We start from the raw sequence: 18,727 nt of genomic DNA, 5'->3' as shown, positions 1-18,727 counted from the left end.
TGCCCCCAGTCTTAATTGGAGACAAGGTGTAAACTGAGACGGAGCGGTAACAAGGGGACAACTAACTAAATAAAGCACCGAGGTAGGGGTTACTACTAAACTCAAACAAAACGTATGTGCGGCACGGCCGCCAAAGGAAAAGGACAACAAATGTAACACTGTCCACACCCTACACGGCACCGTCGTGTACCGGGGAGGACATCTAAGGCGGAAACTTCCGTAGAAACACCAGTGACAAGCATAATCCAAGAATACTGCGGCCTAGGCCGCAAGACGCGGCAGAAGCCGCTAATCACAACACAGGGAGAGTAACCACAAGTGCACGAGAACCCCGAGAAGACAGGCACAGGTTTCAATCGACTGGAGGGCTGGAAAGACTCTTACGACCGGCTTCCGAACACCAGGACTCAGGACCACTTGGAACAGGGTAGACCAGATAACAGCAAACTGAGTAAGGAATTCTCCAGAGCAGGAACAGCTCACAGGAAGCTATCACCGGCGTCTGTGTCAGGCAGAGAGGCAGAATATAACCAGAACTCCGCCAATCACAGCAGAGACCCTTAATTAACTGATGTCGTGCAGCTGCCCTGCTGCATGACCAAAAACTGACAGGTGGACTTAATTACCTGGCAACGGGGAACGCGGTCCGTGCCCGGCGTCCTCATTGCCTAGGAGCCGGCGGCTAAGAGTTCTCAGCATCCTGATCGGGGAGCAGGAGGTGGCGTGGTGGACGTGATGCACCGGGACCGTTGCTTAGCAATGGTCGGGCGCTGGCGCAAGCTGCTGCGCCTAACAGTTGAGGAGGGGTTAAAGAACCCCTATATCTGGGTTTATGAGGAAATTCCTGAAAGAACAACCTCCTAAGGGGCATGCAAATCCTTGTCCAGGACCCAAGACCTTTCCTCTGGCCCGTACCCTTTCCAATGAACCAAAAAATAGAGCCGACCATGAGAAAATTTAGAATCTAAGACCTTCTCTACTAGGAATTCTTGTTGACCCTGGACATCCACCGGAGGTCTACCCTGGAAAATTTTCTGTGGAAATCTCCTGGAAAGAACATATGGCTTCTATAGAGAACAATGGAAAGTGTTGCCAATTTTAAGTGACTTAGGTAAGCGTAGCCGAAAAGCCACTGGATTTACTTTTTTGACAATACGGAATGGTCCAATAAACCTGGGTCCCAATCTAGCCGAGGGTTGTCGGAGCTTGATGTTGCGGGTTGACAACCACACCTTATCCTCTACCCTAAATGTGCATGGGCGTCGGAACCTATCGGAAAAAAAATTCTACCGAAAAGCAGCTTTCTTAAGAGCAAGGTGTACCTTCCTCCAAATAACTCTGAGATGGGAGGTTAAGGTCAAAGAAGAAGCTGGGTAATGGGGAGTAAAGGAATTGGCTCTAGGATGAAAGCCCAGGACCGAAAAGAACGGAGACTCCTTGGTGGATGAATGGCAAGTGTTATTGTAGTCAAATTCGGCCAGAGGAAAAATATCTGACCAATCATTCTGAAGTTTGGCAGAATAAAGACGCAAATATTGTTTTAGTGACTGATTCACACGTTCAGTCTGCCCATTAAACTGTGGATGGTATCCAGACGTTAGATATAGTTTCATGTTTAACGAGGCACAAAAATGCTTCCAAAAACGGGCAATAAACTGCGGTCCCTGGTCTGAGACTATATCCATGGGTAAACCATGAAGTCTGAAGACATGGAAGAGGAACAGAACTGCCAGAACTTCAGCGGAGGATAACCGGGGTAAAGCAATGAAGTGGGCCATTTTACTAAAATGGTCCACAACTACCCAAATTACCTGGAACCTGGATGAAAGAGGAAGATCCACTACGAAATCCACGGAAATGTGTGACCATGGCCTGAGTGGAATAGCAAGCGGCATGAGTTGCCTGACCGGCAAGGATCGGGACACTTTGTGCTTAGCACAATCCTGACAGGAAAGGACAAATTCCCTAACATCCTTAGAAAGATCTGGCCACCACACCGAGCGAGAGATTAACTCCAAGGTTTTAGTAATACCAGGATGGCCAGCAACTTTACTATCATGGAACTCTGCGAGGACACTGCTTCTCAGAAACGAAGAGACAACCAACAGGAGTATTACTGGGAGCCTGCTGCTGAAGCTGGACAAGCTGTGTGAACAAATCCTGTGTGAGACCAGCCCGGATGACGTACGTTGAGACAATGGGAGTTGCAAAAGAGTGATTATTGTGAGCAGGAAGAAAACAACGTGACAGGGCATCGGCCTTGGTATTCTTAGAACTGGGCCTGTAGGTGATGATGAACTTGAATTGTGTGAAAAACAGCGCCCGACGCGCCTGCCGAGCATTTAGCCATTTTGCTGATTCAATATACTGTAGATTCTTGTGGTCAGTGAACACTGTAATGGTATGCTTCGCTCCTTCAAGCCAGTGCCTCCATTCCTCAAAAGCCCATTTGACTACCAGCAACTCTCGATTACCAACATCATAGTTGGATTCAGCAGAGGAGAATTTCCTGGACATGAAGGCACAAGGGTGTAACACTAGAGACTTGGGGTCTTCCTAAGAAAGAATGGCTCCCTCTCCAACCTCTGAGGCATTCACCTTGACAATAAATGAAGATCAGGGTTGGGTGTCTGAGAACTGGAGCTGAGACAAAGGCCTGTTTTAGGGCCTGGAAGGCAGACTTGGCTTGAGGCGACCAGTTGGAAGGATCAGCTCCTTTTCTTGTTGACCCCACAATAGGAGCAACTAAATCTGAAAAGGCATGAATAAAACATCTATAATAATTTGCAAACCCCAAAAATCATTGGATAGCCTTTAAGTTAGTGGGTTGCGTCCAGCTTAGGATAGCCTGTAGTTTCTTAGGTTCCATAAAAAAGCCCTTTGGAGAAATAATTTACCCTAAAAAAGACTCCTCAGTGATGTGGAAATCACATTTCTCCAATTTGGCGTACAAATTATTCTCCCGTAACTTCTGAAGTATTTGTCGCACATGGACAACATGCTGTTCTGGAGACTCGGAATAAATTAAGATGTCATCCAAATAAACGACCACGAACTTCCCTAGAAAGTCACGGAGGACATCATTAATAAGATCCTGAAACACCGCAGGAGCATTAGACAGACCGAACGGCATCACAAGCTATTCGTAATGTTTGGAGTGTGTACAAAAGCCGTCTTCCACTCATCCCCAGATCTTATTCGGATGAGGTTGTAGGCTCCTCTGAGATCGATTTTGTAAAAAATAACCGCAGTGTGGAGCTGATCAAATAACACCGAAATCAACGGCAAGGGGTAGGTGTTTTTAATTGAAATCTTATTCGAGGCCCGATAGTCTATGCACGGTCTTAGAGATCAGTCTTTTTTCTCAACAAAAAAGAACCCTGCACTTAACGGATATTTCGAGGGCCTAATAAACCCCTTCTTCAGGCTTTCCTGTACATAGTCATCCATGGCCTTTGTCTCGGGGCCAGACAAAGCATAAAGCCTCCCTTTAGGCAGAGTGGCACCAGGGACAAGGTCAATGGCGCAATCATATGACCAATGGGGGGGCAGGATATCAGCATTACCCTTAGAGAAAACATCAGCAAAATCCTGATATACCGAAGGTAAGAGTCCCGAAGTAACAGCCGCGACTCAGATTGGACGAGAAATACATTCTTTTACACAGAAGGAACCCCACCGGGAAATTTCCCCAGACCACCAATCTATGGTGGGATTATGAAGGGCAAGCCAGGGGTGACCTAAGACGACAGGCACAGCCAGACAATGGGTGAGATAAACCTCAATTTTTTCGGAATGTAAGGCCCCTACTGTCAGTTGTACTGGATGGGTCCGATAAGTAATTACCCCAATAGAGAGTGGACCACCGTCTAGTACGTGCGTGGTGATAGGTCTATCTAATTGAAGCTGCGGAACTCCCAAAGCCTGAGCCCAAGCAAGATCCATAAAGTTCCCGGCAGGTCCGCTGTCAATGAAGGCTGAAACAAATGAACTGAGACTTCCAAAAGAAATTTTTACAGGAACTAATAAGGAATCATTTGAGGAGATTAACTGCAGACCCAAGTGAAACCCCTCACAATTCACTTGGTCAGAGCGTTTCCCTGTTTATTTGGGCAGTTACGCGCAACATGTCCCTTGCCACCACAATATAAACAGAGCCCTGAATTTAGCCTTCTGGCCCTTTCTTCTGGGGACAGCCGGGAGAGACCCACTTGCATGGGCTCCTCGACGTCCTCAGGGAGAGCATACACACATGGACTAGACCTGAAATTAGCCCCCCTTTCAGCCCTCTGCTCTCGGAAACGACGATCAATCTTAATAGCAAGCTCCATGAGCTTATCTAAAGTCTCCGGAAACTGAAGGAGACTATCCTTGATTACTTAAGACAGACCGAGGCGAAACTGACTGCGTAGGGCGGGATCATTCCAGCCACAGTCGTTCGACCATTGGTGAAACTCTGTACAATATACCTCTGCAGGATTTTTACCCTGTTTAAGTGCACGCAGGTGGCTCTCAGCCGACGCTTCCCTATCTGGGTCATCATACAAAAGACCTAATGACTTAAAGAAGGCATCTACTGTTTGCAAGGCTGCATCGTCGGATTTCAACCCAAAAGCCCAGGTCTGTGGATCGCCTTGAAGCAAAGACATCACTATGCCCACCCGCTGAGGCTCATTACCTGAGGACCGGGGCCTTAAACGAAAATAAAGTTTACAGGCTTCCTTAAAATTAAAGAAATATTTTCGGTTACCCGAAAAGCGGTCAGAAAGGTGCATCTTTGGTTCAGGAATCATACCCGTGGAGGCTCGTAAAAGATCTTCCTGCGATCTCACCCAAAGGGTAAGATCCTGAACCATCTGAGTGAGTTCCTGAATCTGATTGGCCAAAAGATGGCTGGGATTTTGTCCTAGCACTACCGGATTCATGAGGACCAAAATTTCAAGGCCACCCTGGAAAAAATAAAAGATTTTTTTTTTTTTGCTTTTGGCCGATGATAATGTTACGTTCTCTGTGTCAGAACGAGAGGTACTGAGTGGGTTAGTCCAGAGCACAGGAACGTGACGCTGTAGTGGTAGCAAAGTTCAGCAGCAGCCCCTAGGAACCTAACTCCGTTGTTCCACCCGCGTGGTCAGTCTACACCTGAGAGACTTTGGTTTCTTGGGCCCACAGCAGCCGCGTTTGAAGGGTGGATTATGTCTGCCCAACTCCGATGCCCCCCGGACTTAATTGGAGACAAGGCGTAAACTGAGACGGGGTGGTAACAAGGGGACAACTAACTAAATAAAGCACCGAGCTAGGGGCTACTACTAAACTCAAACAAAACGTATGTGTGGCACGGCCGCCAAAGGAAAAGGACAAAAAAGGTAATACTGTCCACACCCTACACGGCACCGTCGTGTACTGGGGAGGACAGCTAAGGCGGAAACTTCCGCAAAAACACCAGTGACAAGTATAATCCAAGAATACTGCGGCCTAGGCCGCAAGACACGGCAGAAGCCGCTACTCACAACACAGGGAGAGTAACCACAAGTGCACGAGAACCCCGAGAAGACAGGCACAGGTTTCAATCGACTGGAGGGCTGGAAAGACTCCCACGACCGGCTTCCAAACACCAGGACTCAGGACCACTTGGAACAGGGTAGACCAGATAACAGCACACTGAGTAAGGAATTCTCCAGAGCAGGAACAGCTCACAGGAAGCTATCAGCGGCGTCTGTGTCAGGCAGAGAGGCAGAATATAACCAGAACTCTGCCAATCACAGCAGAGACCCTTAATTAACTAATGTCATGCAGCTGCCCTGCTGCCAAGGACCCAGCGGCTCAGAGTGCTCCGCGTCCTGGCGTTGCCAGGCGCCGAGCAGGAGGAGGAGTGGCAGACATGACGCGCCGGGACCGTTGCTTAGAAACGGTCGGGCGCTGGCGCGAGCCGCCGCGCCTAACAATATGTAAGCAGATAAAGTAGAGAAGAATCATTTTTCTCTACGGTATCTGTAAACAGCTGAAGATTTCACCATTACCATACTATTTTATGGAGATGGAAAATCATTAAGATGTATTAAAAAAGATAAGAGCAATATTGCTGCTCATGGTTTTTCACATATCGGGACGATATGTGTGGTAGTAGAAAAGCCGGTGCCACTTGCTTGTGTTTTCCTGCCAGGCTAAAAGCTGCTATCCTGTCCCTGTGTGCAACTTACCATAAAATGCTATGGTTCTGCTGAGATGATGTTAGGGTGGCCATATCCCCATAGTTTTACAGGCCGATGCTGCCAACAGTAGTTCACTAATGTGATTGTTGTTGCCCTGGATGTAACTATTTGCACTAAATTGGTCGTTGTTGATGCAGCATTCTGATAGAATTTGGAGTAATTAGCATGCCAATGCAATCCAAAATAGTAGTTAATTACTCATTAAAATAAAAACATTACATTTTAATATACCAATATATATTTATTTTTTTTACTCTTACATTATTTTCTGTGTCTGTAGAATTAAGTGTTACAGTAATCCATCAAACATTGGGATCCGAGCTGAGATCCGAGTCTGGCTCCAGTTTTCCCGCCAGCCTTGAATCTGAAAGTGAGGCAAAATGTCATATTCCCACTTTCGGATTCTCGTGGGTTTTGGATTCTATATAAGTCCCTGTGCATCAGCGCCATCTTTTCTCTGGCATTGGAGAGTGTACTGCATGGATAGGTCCATGCTGGTTTGTGCTTTGTGTCCTCTCATGTGCTCTGTCCTCCATAGGCCTGTTGTTTAGGGGTTATTCAGCGGCTCTATTGATCTCTCAGGAGGCTCTGCTCACTGCCCCCCTAAAAATCATATATTTATTTTAAAAAAATTGTGCTCTCCTCCCATTTGTGCTCTGTCCTCCATAGGCCTGCTGAGTTTTAGGGGCGATTTAAGGGGTTAGTGCTGATCTGTCATGGGGCTCTGCTCACTGCCCCTGAAAAATCATATATTTAAAAAAAACAACAACATTGTGCTCTCCTCTCATTTGTGCTCTCTCCTCCATAGGCATGCTGTGTTTTAAGGGTGATTTTAAGGGGCTCAGTGCTGATATGTCAGGGAGCTCTGCTCACTGCCCCCCCCCCCTTGCAAAATAATGTATTATTAAAAAAAAGTGTGCTCTCCTCTCATTTATGCTCTGTCCTCCATATGCCTGGTGTTTTTGAAGGGGTGATTTAGGGGCTCAGTGCTGATCTGTCATGGGGCTCTGCGCACTGCCCCCCAAAAAATAATATAAGAAAACAGTGTGCTCTCCTCTCATTTGTGCTCTGTCCTCCATATGCATGCTGTGTTTTGGGGGGTGATTTAGGGGCTCAGTGCTAATCTGTCAGGGGGATCTGCTTTCTGACCCCCCAAAAAAAAATCATAATTAAAAAAATAATAATAATTGTGCTCTCCTCTCATTTGTGCTCTGTCCTCCATAGCACTGCTGTGTTTTAAGGATGATTTAGGAGCTCAGTGCTGATCTGTCAGGGGGCTCTACTCATTGTCCCCAAAAAATCATATCTTTTCAATTTTTATTTTGTGCTGTATCATCATCCCAGGCCAGTAAACATCCAGGGACTGCTGTTGTGTGCATCCATCTAGGTCCTAGAGGTGTTTTGCTTTCCGTCCATCCATGGGCTTTGGCCCAGAGTAAAAAAAATTGAAAGTACATTAATAAAAAAAACACTGTAGGTGAAAGTGATCTGCAGTGCACTATTCTCTGTGACTTATACACTTATTGTTGTTTGACACTGTGAAAGTTAACCACAGTGCATCATTCTCTGTGGATTATACATTTCTGACTTATTTGTGTGACACTTTTGGTGAATCTAAACCGCAGTGTGTAATAATATATATTTCTGACTCATTTGTGTAACACTGTAACTGCCAGTATGTGATATAAAAAATAATAATACATATTTTTGACTAATTGAGTGACACTGTAACCGCAGTGTGTGATATAAAAAATAATACATATTTTGGACTCATTTGTGTGACACTGTAACTGCAGTGTGGGGTATAAAAAATAATATATATATTTTGATTTAAATTAATAGTTTGTGCTGTGTCATCCCAGTATACATCCAGGGACTGCAACTACTCTGTCCATCTAGAGGTGTTCTATCAGTCCACCCAAAATAAAAAACTTTTTTTTAATATTTTGTGCTGTATCCTTTCCAGAATACAGTCATTCAGGCGTGCTCTATCCATTTCAGGGTGCTGTGTCTATAGCTCATATTCTTATGTTATAACTTATTGTCCTATTTTCATAATTCTTATGACAACATTGTGATTTTAATTCAAATTAATATTATTAATAATATTTATAAATTAATTAAATTTAAAGTAAAATAAAATAACTAATATCTCCACACTTGAAAAGCAAACTTTTTGCATTTCGTAGATTTCCTTCACCAACAGAACTTGATCCTTATTTGAAAATAATTTTAACAGATGATTAGCAAACCTTTTCCATGTTGCATATATCTTTGAGGAATAGAAGAACTTAATCCTAATTTCAAAATAATTTTTAATGGATGATTAGTGAACCTTCTCCATTTTGAATATATCTTTGAGGAACAGAAGAACTTACACCTAATTTGAAAATCATTTTTAATGGATGATTAGCAAACATTCCCCATGTTGAAGATATTTTTGAGGAACAGAAGAACTTGATCATAATTTTAATATAATTTAACAGATGATTACAGCATTTTAAAATATATTATTAACTGCCACGTGTGCACCTTTTGGCCTAAACTGGATAATAACAATATTGTGAGCTGTGAGGTGTTCAGAATAGACTGGAAATGAGTGGAAATTAATGTTATTGAGGTTAATAATACTGAAAGAACAAAAACATCCCCAAATTCTGTTATTTTAGCAGTTTTTATTATTTAAAGAAAAAATCCAGGTCCAAAACCAAAACCCACAAGGGCGGTTTTGGCATAACCAAAACAGATCCAAAACATGAAGGAGATACAGATCCAAAACAAAAACAAAAACCCGAAAAATGTCCTGGCGCATACCCCTAGTTCCAAGTACACACTGGAGGGAGGCTTAAGTAAAGCAAAGCTAGTTAGTACAAGGGGCACAAATTGCTTTATTCCCTCCCAGTATTCAAAGAGACTGTCAGGCATGCTAATTTGTACATTGTCATTAAAATAATTCTATACTATTTTTTAATGGTTACTGTATCAAATTGAGTCACGGCAGAAGTGTCAATAATTTTAGGCCTGACCAGATGTCATTAAAATGTTGTTTTACTCTGGTGCACTGAGTTGACTCATCATCACCAGTGGGTATCTTGGAAAACAGCAGTATTTCCTGGCAGCAGCCACAGCACTAGTTCTGGGTTGCTACTCCTGCTCTTCTATAGAATGATCCATGATTGGTTTTATTTTTGACACCAGCCAAGAAATTAGTTTTTTACACTTGAGAACTGTTTTAGGGTGTAAATAATGAGAGAGACCACCACACAATGAACAGTAATATATGCTGCATCACTCATCTGCACACACACTAAATAAATATTGTCACCAGATGGACTTAATGAGTCCCTAGAACTCCAGGATTAATCTATTAGGTAAATTATGTGCAGACGAGGGAGACCATCATCCCTCCATATGCACTGTCCGGTCAATTCAGGGGGCTATTGTGGTTCCTGTTCTAGTAATCACCCACTTCTGTATATGTTTCGCTTTTTGGTAAGCCTAGTGTGGTTTGCCAGCACATTTTGACCCATTCTCTCCATTTACTCCGTTCCATATTTGCTGAAAACCAGCTAATTTCCCCTAGTGGTTTAATAAATAAATAAATAAATAAACAAACAAACAAATAAATGAATAAATAAAGCATATTTACTGTGATTAGTGGAGACACACACACATATATATATATATATATATATATATATATAGTATACATATGACATGATGGAAGGCAAATAGTTTGTACAGAATGCGGAAAAAGAGCTCATGGTTTTGTCAATTCAGTACAAAATTGGAGCATGCAGTAAGAGTCATATAAGGCCTAAAATGATCAGAAAATGAGGAGTGGCGATCCAGATGGAGCAATTCCTTAAATTAACAATGGATTTAAGCCTTTTGGTTCTCCATGATATTAGGGCCAGATATGATAGAAGCTACATTTATACAGATGTGTCCTCATACACAGTCGCAGCAAATATCCCGTCTCAGCGTGCCCGGTCCCATGCGATTTGTCTTGTACAGAGCGTCTTTGTTGTACCTTTTTTGCACAAATGTGCGTCTTAATCACAATGTGATGCAACGAAACTGAATGAGTAATTGACATGCCAATACAATCCCAAACATAGTTAATTATTTATTAAATTTAAAAAAATAAATTTTAATATAAAAATATAGCTTTATATTTTTAATCATGAATTATTTAATATGGCTGTGGAATTAAGTGTTAACGTAATCCATCAGGATACATTTGTGAAAAATTAATGAGCAGTTTCTCTGTGTGCACACACTCAATTTCAATCCTTATTGGAAAGTTAGAACGCAAATTCAGTAATCAATCTGTGGTTAATCCTTTTACAGATAAACATGTACACATGACCAAGCTTAAACATGACAGCTCAACATAAAAAACATAACAACAGAATTTATAAACAAGTGGTGAAGTTTGTAGAGCATAAAATAATAGAATGTTGCTATAGGACTTATCGTCCTTTCTTAAACGCTGTAGTGGTGCTTGCAGGAAACAAGTTATTTCTTTTTTATGGTATCATTGGAAAAATACACTTGCTTAATATACCTGTCATATGCCAAATCAACTTTTTGCCCAAATAGTTAAAATTATCATATCATGGGATATACTGTAGTCTGTCTAGTACACTTAAAAGTTATGATGGATTTATTAATTTATAGGGTCAATGATAACAATAGTCAAGTCAATACATAAATAAATAAATAAGCAGCTGTCTCACTTTAGTAAACATTTTATAATTAGTGTAAGTTGTAATTATCAACATACCTTTAGAGAGTAATTCCTGGCTTGTGGTAAAGCAGAGAGTGGGAGGGTTTGCTTTTGATTTTGAGCTATACAGTACCTTCAAGGAATAGTTAGAGGTTGTATGCTCTGTTAATTTAGGGCGTGTTTTATACTTTTATAGATGTTCTGTAGGCGTGGGCTAAGGTAATAATGGGGGTGAAAACAGAATTTATGGTTTGTATATCAGGGAAGCAGGGGACACTGCTGGTTTTATTTTATGAATGTGCTTTAGGGCCTAATTCAGACCTAAATGCAGAAACAACATTTTTCTCTAATGACAAAACCATGTGCACTGTAGGTGGTGTAGATGTAACATGTGCAGAGAGAGTTAGCTTTTGGTGGGTTATATTGTTTCTGTGCAGGGTAAATACTGGCTGCTTTATTTTTACACTGCAATTTAGATTTCAGTCTAAAAACACCCCACCCAAATCTAACTTTCTCTGCGCATGTTATATCTGCCCCACCTGCAGTGCACATGGGTTTGCCCATTAGAGAAAAATGTTACAGCTGCGATCAGGTCTGAATTAGGCCCCTAGTTTCATGATATAATATATACTAGAAATTATTAGTAAGCCCCAAGATAATTAACTTTTATATTGAACAATTATAATCTAACTCTCTCTAAACAGTAATTTGTAGTTTATCAAATGGGTTCTAATGTAACTACAGTATATGAGGTATAATGGAATTTTTTTTTTAATAATATTGGCTAAATCGATACTTTTTTATGTTTATATATAGTATATTTGTCTATTTCTAATTTAAATATTTGTTTCTGCTTATTGGATGTTTGTTTATTATAGACTGCAATCACATCATTTAGATGTCCACAAACTGTGATAAAGTGGATACATTAAAATAATATAACTTATTTATGTGATGTCATCTCTTGATCACTCTGGACCCCATAGTTCTCAATCTCCACTATTATGTATTTTTACTAATTTTCTGCAACGCCACAGACCTGTATTGCAGAATGAAATGGAGTGAAGTACTGGTGTAGTAGCTGTAGCTATTGAAATGATACATTGATGTACCCTACACTAATATATTAAGAAAACCATGGTTTACCTTAATTCTGTTAAATCCAAAGGGCTCAGCCTTTTAGAAGGGCATTCAGTGGAATGCTTGGAATGCTGAATTTAGTTGATATGTAATAAAAACATTTCATATTCTCACCTTGATGGATGAAATCTAAATTTTCTGTTACAGAATGTGTTTTCTTTTTCTTTTTTTTTTCTTTTCTTTTTTTACTGCATAAACTCTGTACTATTCATAGAAAACTCTTCTGGAAAATAATCTATACCATCTGGCCAGATGTAATATCATTATATGCATTTCTTAAATACATTTCAGAAAAAAATACTTAAGAGCAGCTTTATAAGAAAGTAGATCAATTTATTATTTTGTTGCAACCTTCTTCAAAATCCAAGCGATTGCAGTACCACCTTATCCTATTAAAAATTATATATAAAATCTATTACTTTCTATATGAGTATGTTTTGACATGCTTTTATTGCACTGTTTTTTTAATCCGAATATATTTTATTTATCCTGTGGTTTACAGTGTTTCCCCTTAAATGGATGTCAGAAAATTATTATCCATTAGAATGTAAGCTTTCACAAGCAGGGCCCTCTTCCCTCGTGAGCCTTTATGTCTCTTACTTAACCTATCTTTTTAGTACTCGTTTTGATGGCACCAAATTTCTTAGTTTTCTGCCAACCTGATACTTAATTCAGTGTTTTTTACTGACACAACTATGATTATATACCCTGTACTTATATTGTATTGTATGTCGTATATTGTATTGAATTGTAAGTCACTGTCTTTATGCTTTGCTTATTTGTTTACTCTGTAATTGGGCACTGTAGATCCCATGTGGCGTCATTTAAATAAACGATAATAATAATAAAATTAAACTTCCACAAAAATATTACTTAACTTCTATTTTCTAACTACAGTATTTTGAAGTTATCGATGAGTTGGATGTAACTGTCAGCATATTTTAAAAAAATAGCAGACTAGCATCTCTACAAACACCATGAGGTGGCTGTCCAGTGCCTTTATTTTTGTGCGTGTGTGTGTGTGTGGGGGGGGGAATCGCCAGTAGCCCTAATCCCTAGCTTTCCTTTCTGTTCAGTTTTATAATCTCTTTTACATTGCGACATGGGTTTAAAGTTTTCCTTCTGTTATCAATGGTGCTATTCCAAGGCTTTTGGGTACACAATATTTTTTGTCTTTCCACTTCCATTTTTGACTGTTATTTTAGTTCATTGATTTATGGTAATTTGAGCCAGTTATTTCTGGTTATTGAATTGTGGTTATTTCTATCAGTTATTACAGTTTATTAAAGTTTTTATTTTAACCCACCAGTGGAAGGTCAAGAACAGGATTCCTATGTCAAAATTCTGTCTGGCATACACTAATGGGAGGTCTGACAAGGACCTCAACCATTTAGTATGTCTTCTTGGACCCAATGTTATCACTCTGTGAAGTTTTCATTCAAATCCATCCAATGTAAGGCCCAGAACAGGCTCTCTGGGTCAAAGTTCTGCCAACCATACACCAATGGGAGGTCCAACCAGGACCTCAATCCCCAAGTATATATATATCTGGATCCCATGTTACTACTCTATGAAGTTTTCATCAAAATCCATCAAGTAAAAGGCTCAGAAAAGGCTCACCAGTCAAAGTTCCGATAAGTGTACACCAATGGGAGATCTGACTGGGATCCTAACCCCCCTAAAGCCAAGTCAGGATCCAAATGGACCACCTCATGTTGGTTTTATCACAATCGGTACATAACCAGACAGGAAAACAAACCGACCAATCCATTTTAACCTTAAACTGTAAATAACAGTCAGCACTAAGGGGGTAATGCAGTGGCAGCGATCGCAGTCTGATTTACTTTGTTGATTGTGCACGTACAGTGGCCACACTGTGCATGTGCACCCTGGGAGCCCAGTGAGATGCTATCAGCATCTCTGGGCAGCGATCGTCTCTGCCTGATTTATAGGCAGAGGTGGTCGCGGGGCAGTAGGGGGCATGCCAATGGTGTTAGAACGTCGTTGGTGGGGTGCAGTCCGGACAACAGAGGCGTGTCCGGACCATTAGGGGGTGGACCGCGGTGGCCGCGTTAAATCACACACAGCTGCTGCGACCCAGGATGCGGTGAGAAGCTCCTTGCCAGCGCTCAGGAGCTGCGCTGGTAGGTAGCTACTCGTCAGGCACAAAAACATTGCCGCCGTGTGATGCTTTGTACCTGTGCGGTAGGGCAGAGCCAGACATGTGGGGTGGACTAGCCCTGTGCTGGGAGTCCCCCGCATGTCTGTGAAAGTGATCGTAGATGTGCTAAATTTCAACTCTGAATTACCCCCTAAGATGCAAACCAGACAACATTAATTTGGTTTTAGCATGACCCTTATCATGTGAGCCATATTCAGTGCCATGTCTATACTTCAGGAGCACTGCGATTTGGACCCTTTGTTCAATATTGTGAAAATGGCTTAATGTCATAAGCAGGTCCAAATCATCATGAAGCAAGGCAATATACTTCAAAATGGCCAACTTTTTAGATTGTTTTTTTAACCCTCCAACCCCTTCCCTTCAGACTCAACACAACCAGAAACTATGTGACTGACTGATGTTGACAGTATACTCCAAAATAAAGATCTTTTCCAAGCGCTTTTTACGATTCCAGCTGTGCTTTCAAAGAAACTGATCAGCTAATCAGCAAACGCAAACTCCACACAAAGAAACCTTTGAAAATCTTCACAGTGCCGTTAGAATCAGCTCCACATTACAACATCAAAAAACTTTTCATGAGACAAATTAATTAAAATGACTCTATTGTTAAATCAGGCCTGGTACCTCTTAATTTCATGTATATTTTCAAGAAACAAAGCTTAAAATTTCCACACTGTCCTCCAAAGGAAACTTCCGTAAGACAGTTCACACAATTTTAAACATGGTATCACCTTTTATTTCAGTTCCGAGTAAAGCAAATTTCCATCTCTCCAAGTCCAAAAAAATTTAAAAGTTTATTTATAATCCAAAGTTAAGAACATATAAAACTCTCTCCGGATTGCAGGCAGTAATAAGCGCTTACAGTTCGGTAATAAACTTATGATCTCACCGGACCTCCAGAACACCGGCATTTTTCCGTATAGGTACTCCCCTTCTGTCTGGATTTAGCTACAAGGCGTTCTTTGCAATTTTGGTTTACCTTTCCTACTGGTCGTCCCACCGAGCTCCGTCCCGACATGATGTTATGCACACCAGTGCCAGCAGGAATGTACTGGTGTCTGAACGGAGAGGGATGCAAAACAAATGAACTCACAGACAGACTGGGGAATATGACATTACATACACAGAAGGTGATAGGGTAACAAAATAAACACAAAGTGAACAGAGAAGCCCAAAGGCTAAGCAACTGGGTGTCTCCCTAGTATTAGGAATGCTCAGATGGAAAGAAGCGAGATGCAGTGATTTAATACGTAGAGAACCCGAAATGCTGTTGCTAAGGGCAACAGCAAAACCCTAAAGGGTTACCAACGGGTGTGGCAGTAAACTCCTTGGTCAGAGATGGAATAATAGACACAAGGAGAGTCTCCACAATCCTAGTCCTCACTTGCAGTGCACTGGTTCAGCTTACTGCCACTAAACTGACACCTGAACACCTTGCACAGTGAGAAAGGATTTTGGCAGGCAAGTCTGAGAATACAGCCGCAAACTTGCTAGGTTCACAGAGTAGCAAAAGAACCCCAGCAGGTTAAACGACTGACTCCAGTCTTACTGCTAAGTCTGGATTGGCAGAGTGTAATACCAAATCCCAAGGCCTATTTGCAGTAAGCAACAAACAAATACAAAGTTTACACAGTACTAGCTAGCTTTCAGGAACTGACTAACCAACAAAGATTCAGCAGCATCTGCCTAAACTGAGAAGAGGGTTTATATAGCAGGTGCTGTCCACGCCCCACTCAGACCTCACAGACTGTGAGCACAAAAACCAGCACCGGATCCCCTGCCGTGCACAGAGCCTGTAACCACTGCACAGCAAAAGACCCGAACCGGAGTATCAGCTACGCTCAGGTTACTCCGCTAGCACTTGTCTCCCGGTTGCCATGACGACGTGGCAGCACAGAGCAGGAGACCCTAACAGTACCCCCCCTCTGACGAGGGGTCAAAGAACCCCTACCACCGGGTTTATCGGGGAACTGCGAGAAGAAAGAGCGTAACAGTCTAGGGGCATGAAGATCACAACTGCGCACCCACGACCGCTCCTCCGGGCCATACCCCTTCCAGTGCACCAAAAATGACAGCCGACCCCGAACCATCTTGGAGTCAAGAATCCTTTCAACAACAAACTCCCTCTGGCCACGTATCAGAAGAGGGGAAGGTCTTCCACTGGAAGAAGGATTACTAATCGCCCGTTTTAAAAGGGAACAATGAAATGTTTTATTGATACCCAAAGAACGGGGTAGATCTAACTGAAATGCCACCGGATTGATAACCCTAGTGATCTTATAAGGACCGATGAACCGGGGGCCTAACTTATGAGATGGCTGTCTCAACTTCAAATTCTTGGTAGACAACCAGACGAGGTCTCCTAATTTGAGGCTGCAGGGTCTTTTCCGCTTATCAAAAACCCTTTTGGTCACTAATGACACAGACACAAGGGCTTTCTTCACTTTCCTCCAAATACCTCTAAGGCCCGAAACCACAGAGGAACCACCAGGCGTGGAGTCCAGGGGGTCAAAAGAATTGGCCTTAGGATGATGCCCATACACACAAAGGAAGGGAGAGATCCCTGTAGCAGAGTGAGCCGCGTTGTTATAGGCAAACTCCGCCATGGACAGATGAGCAACCCAGTCAGTCTGACACTTGGAGACATAACACCTGAGGAACTGCTCCAAGGACTGGTTCACCCTTTCAGTCTGCCCATTAGACTGCGGATGGTAGCCTGACGACAAGCTGACAGAAATCTGGAGATCGGAACAAAATGCCCTCCAGAATTTGGCCACAAACTGGGATCCGCGGTCAGAGACCACATCAAGTGGCAACCCGTGGAGGTGCACAACATGCAGCATAAATAATTCAGACAGGCGTCTGGACGATGGCAGCCCAACCAATGGAACGAAGTGCGCCATCTTCGAAAACCTGTCAACGACGAACCAGATGGCTGTCATCCCCGAGGATTTGGGCAAGTCCACCACAAAATCCATTGAAATGTGGGTCCATGGCTTAGATGGAATAGAGAGTGGATGTAATGGGCCAACAGGAACCCCTCTAGGAGTCTTATTTCGGGCACAGATGTCACATGCCCGAACCCACTGATCCACATCCCTAGCCACCGAGGGCCACCACACCGCCCTAGATAGCAACTCCCGAGTTCTGGCAATACCCGGGTGACCTGCCGACTTCTTGGCATGGAATTCCAGGAACACTCGCTGTCTTAACCTAGGAGGCCCAAACAAAAGACCTACCGGAAGGTCTGGAGGAGCCTGCTCCTGTGCTCTAAGGACTAATGACAAGAGGTCCTGGGTAATGCCCACTTTAATTCATGATGGGGACACAATGGGCAATGGCTCCTCGGTGGTCTCCTGGATTGGAGCAAAACTCCGCGAGAGCGCATCAGCCTTGATGTTTTTTGACCCAGGGCGATATGTTATCAAAAAATTAAAGCGAGCAAAAAACAAAGCCCATCGTGCCTGCCTGGCATTGAGGCGCTTCGCTGACTCTAAATATGCCAAATTCTTATGGTCGGTGAGAATTGAGACCACAAACTTAGCCCCCTCAAGCCAGTGTCTCCACTCCTCGAGTGCATCCTTAATAGCCAACAATTCCCGGTTACCCACGTCATAATTCATCTCGGCAGGCGAAAATTTACGGGAAAAGTAAGCACAGGGATGAAGGCGATTATCAGACACCCCCATCTGAGAGAGCACTGCCCCAATACCCATCTCAGAGGCATCCACCTCCACCACAAAAGGACGCTCTGGATCTGGGTGTCGCAGCACCTTGGCTGAGACAAATGCCCTTTTGAGATGGGCAAAAGCCGCTTTGGCCTCACAAGACCAGTGAGCAACATCCGCCCCTTTCTTAGTGAGTGCCACCAAGGGCGCCACTATAGACGAAAATCCAGCGATAAACCGTCTATAAAAATTTGCAAAGCCCAGAAAACGCTGAAGCGCCTTCAAACTAGTGGGCTGCACCCAATCCAGGACTGCCTGTACCTTGGAACCCTCCATTTGGAAACCTTCTGTGGAGATAATATATCCTAGAAATGCGATTTGCTGAACTTCAAATTCGCACTTCTCCAGCTTCGCCCCAAGCCGGTGGTCTCTGAGTTTCTGGAGGACTAAGCGTACATGCTTCCGATGTTCCTCCAGGGAATGGAAGAAGATTAGGATGTCATCTAAGTATACAACTAAGAATCTATCCAAATATTCCCTGAGCACATCGTTCATGAAGTCCTGGAAGACTGACGGGGCATTACAGAGCCCAAAAGGCATCACCAAATATTCATAATGCCCTGAGTGGGTATTAAAGGCAGTCTTCCATTCATCCCCCTCTCTTATTCGGATTAGATTGTACGCACCGTGTAGGTCAATCTTAGAAAAAATGGTGGCAGTACGAAGCTGGTCAAACAAGACCCAAATGAGAGGCAGTGGGTATGAGTTTTTAATCGTGATACGGTTCAATTCCCTG

Source organism: Pseudophryne corroboree, chromosome 3 (assembly GCF_028390025.1).
Source record: "Pseudophryne corroboree isolate aPseCor3 chromosome 3, aPseCor3.hap2, whole genome shotgun sequence".
Taxonomy (NCBI): Eukaryota; Metazoa; Chordata; class Amphibia; order Anura; family Myobatrachidae; genus Pseudophryne; species Pseudophryne corroboree.
This window is presented reverse-complemented; position numbering follows the sequence as displayed.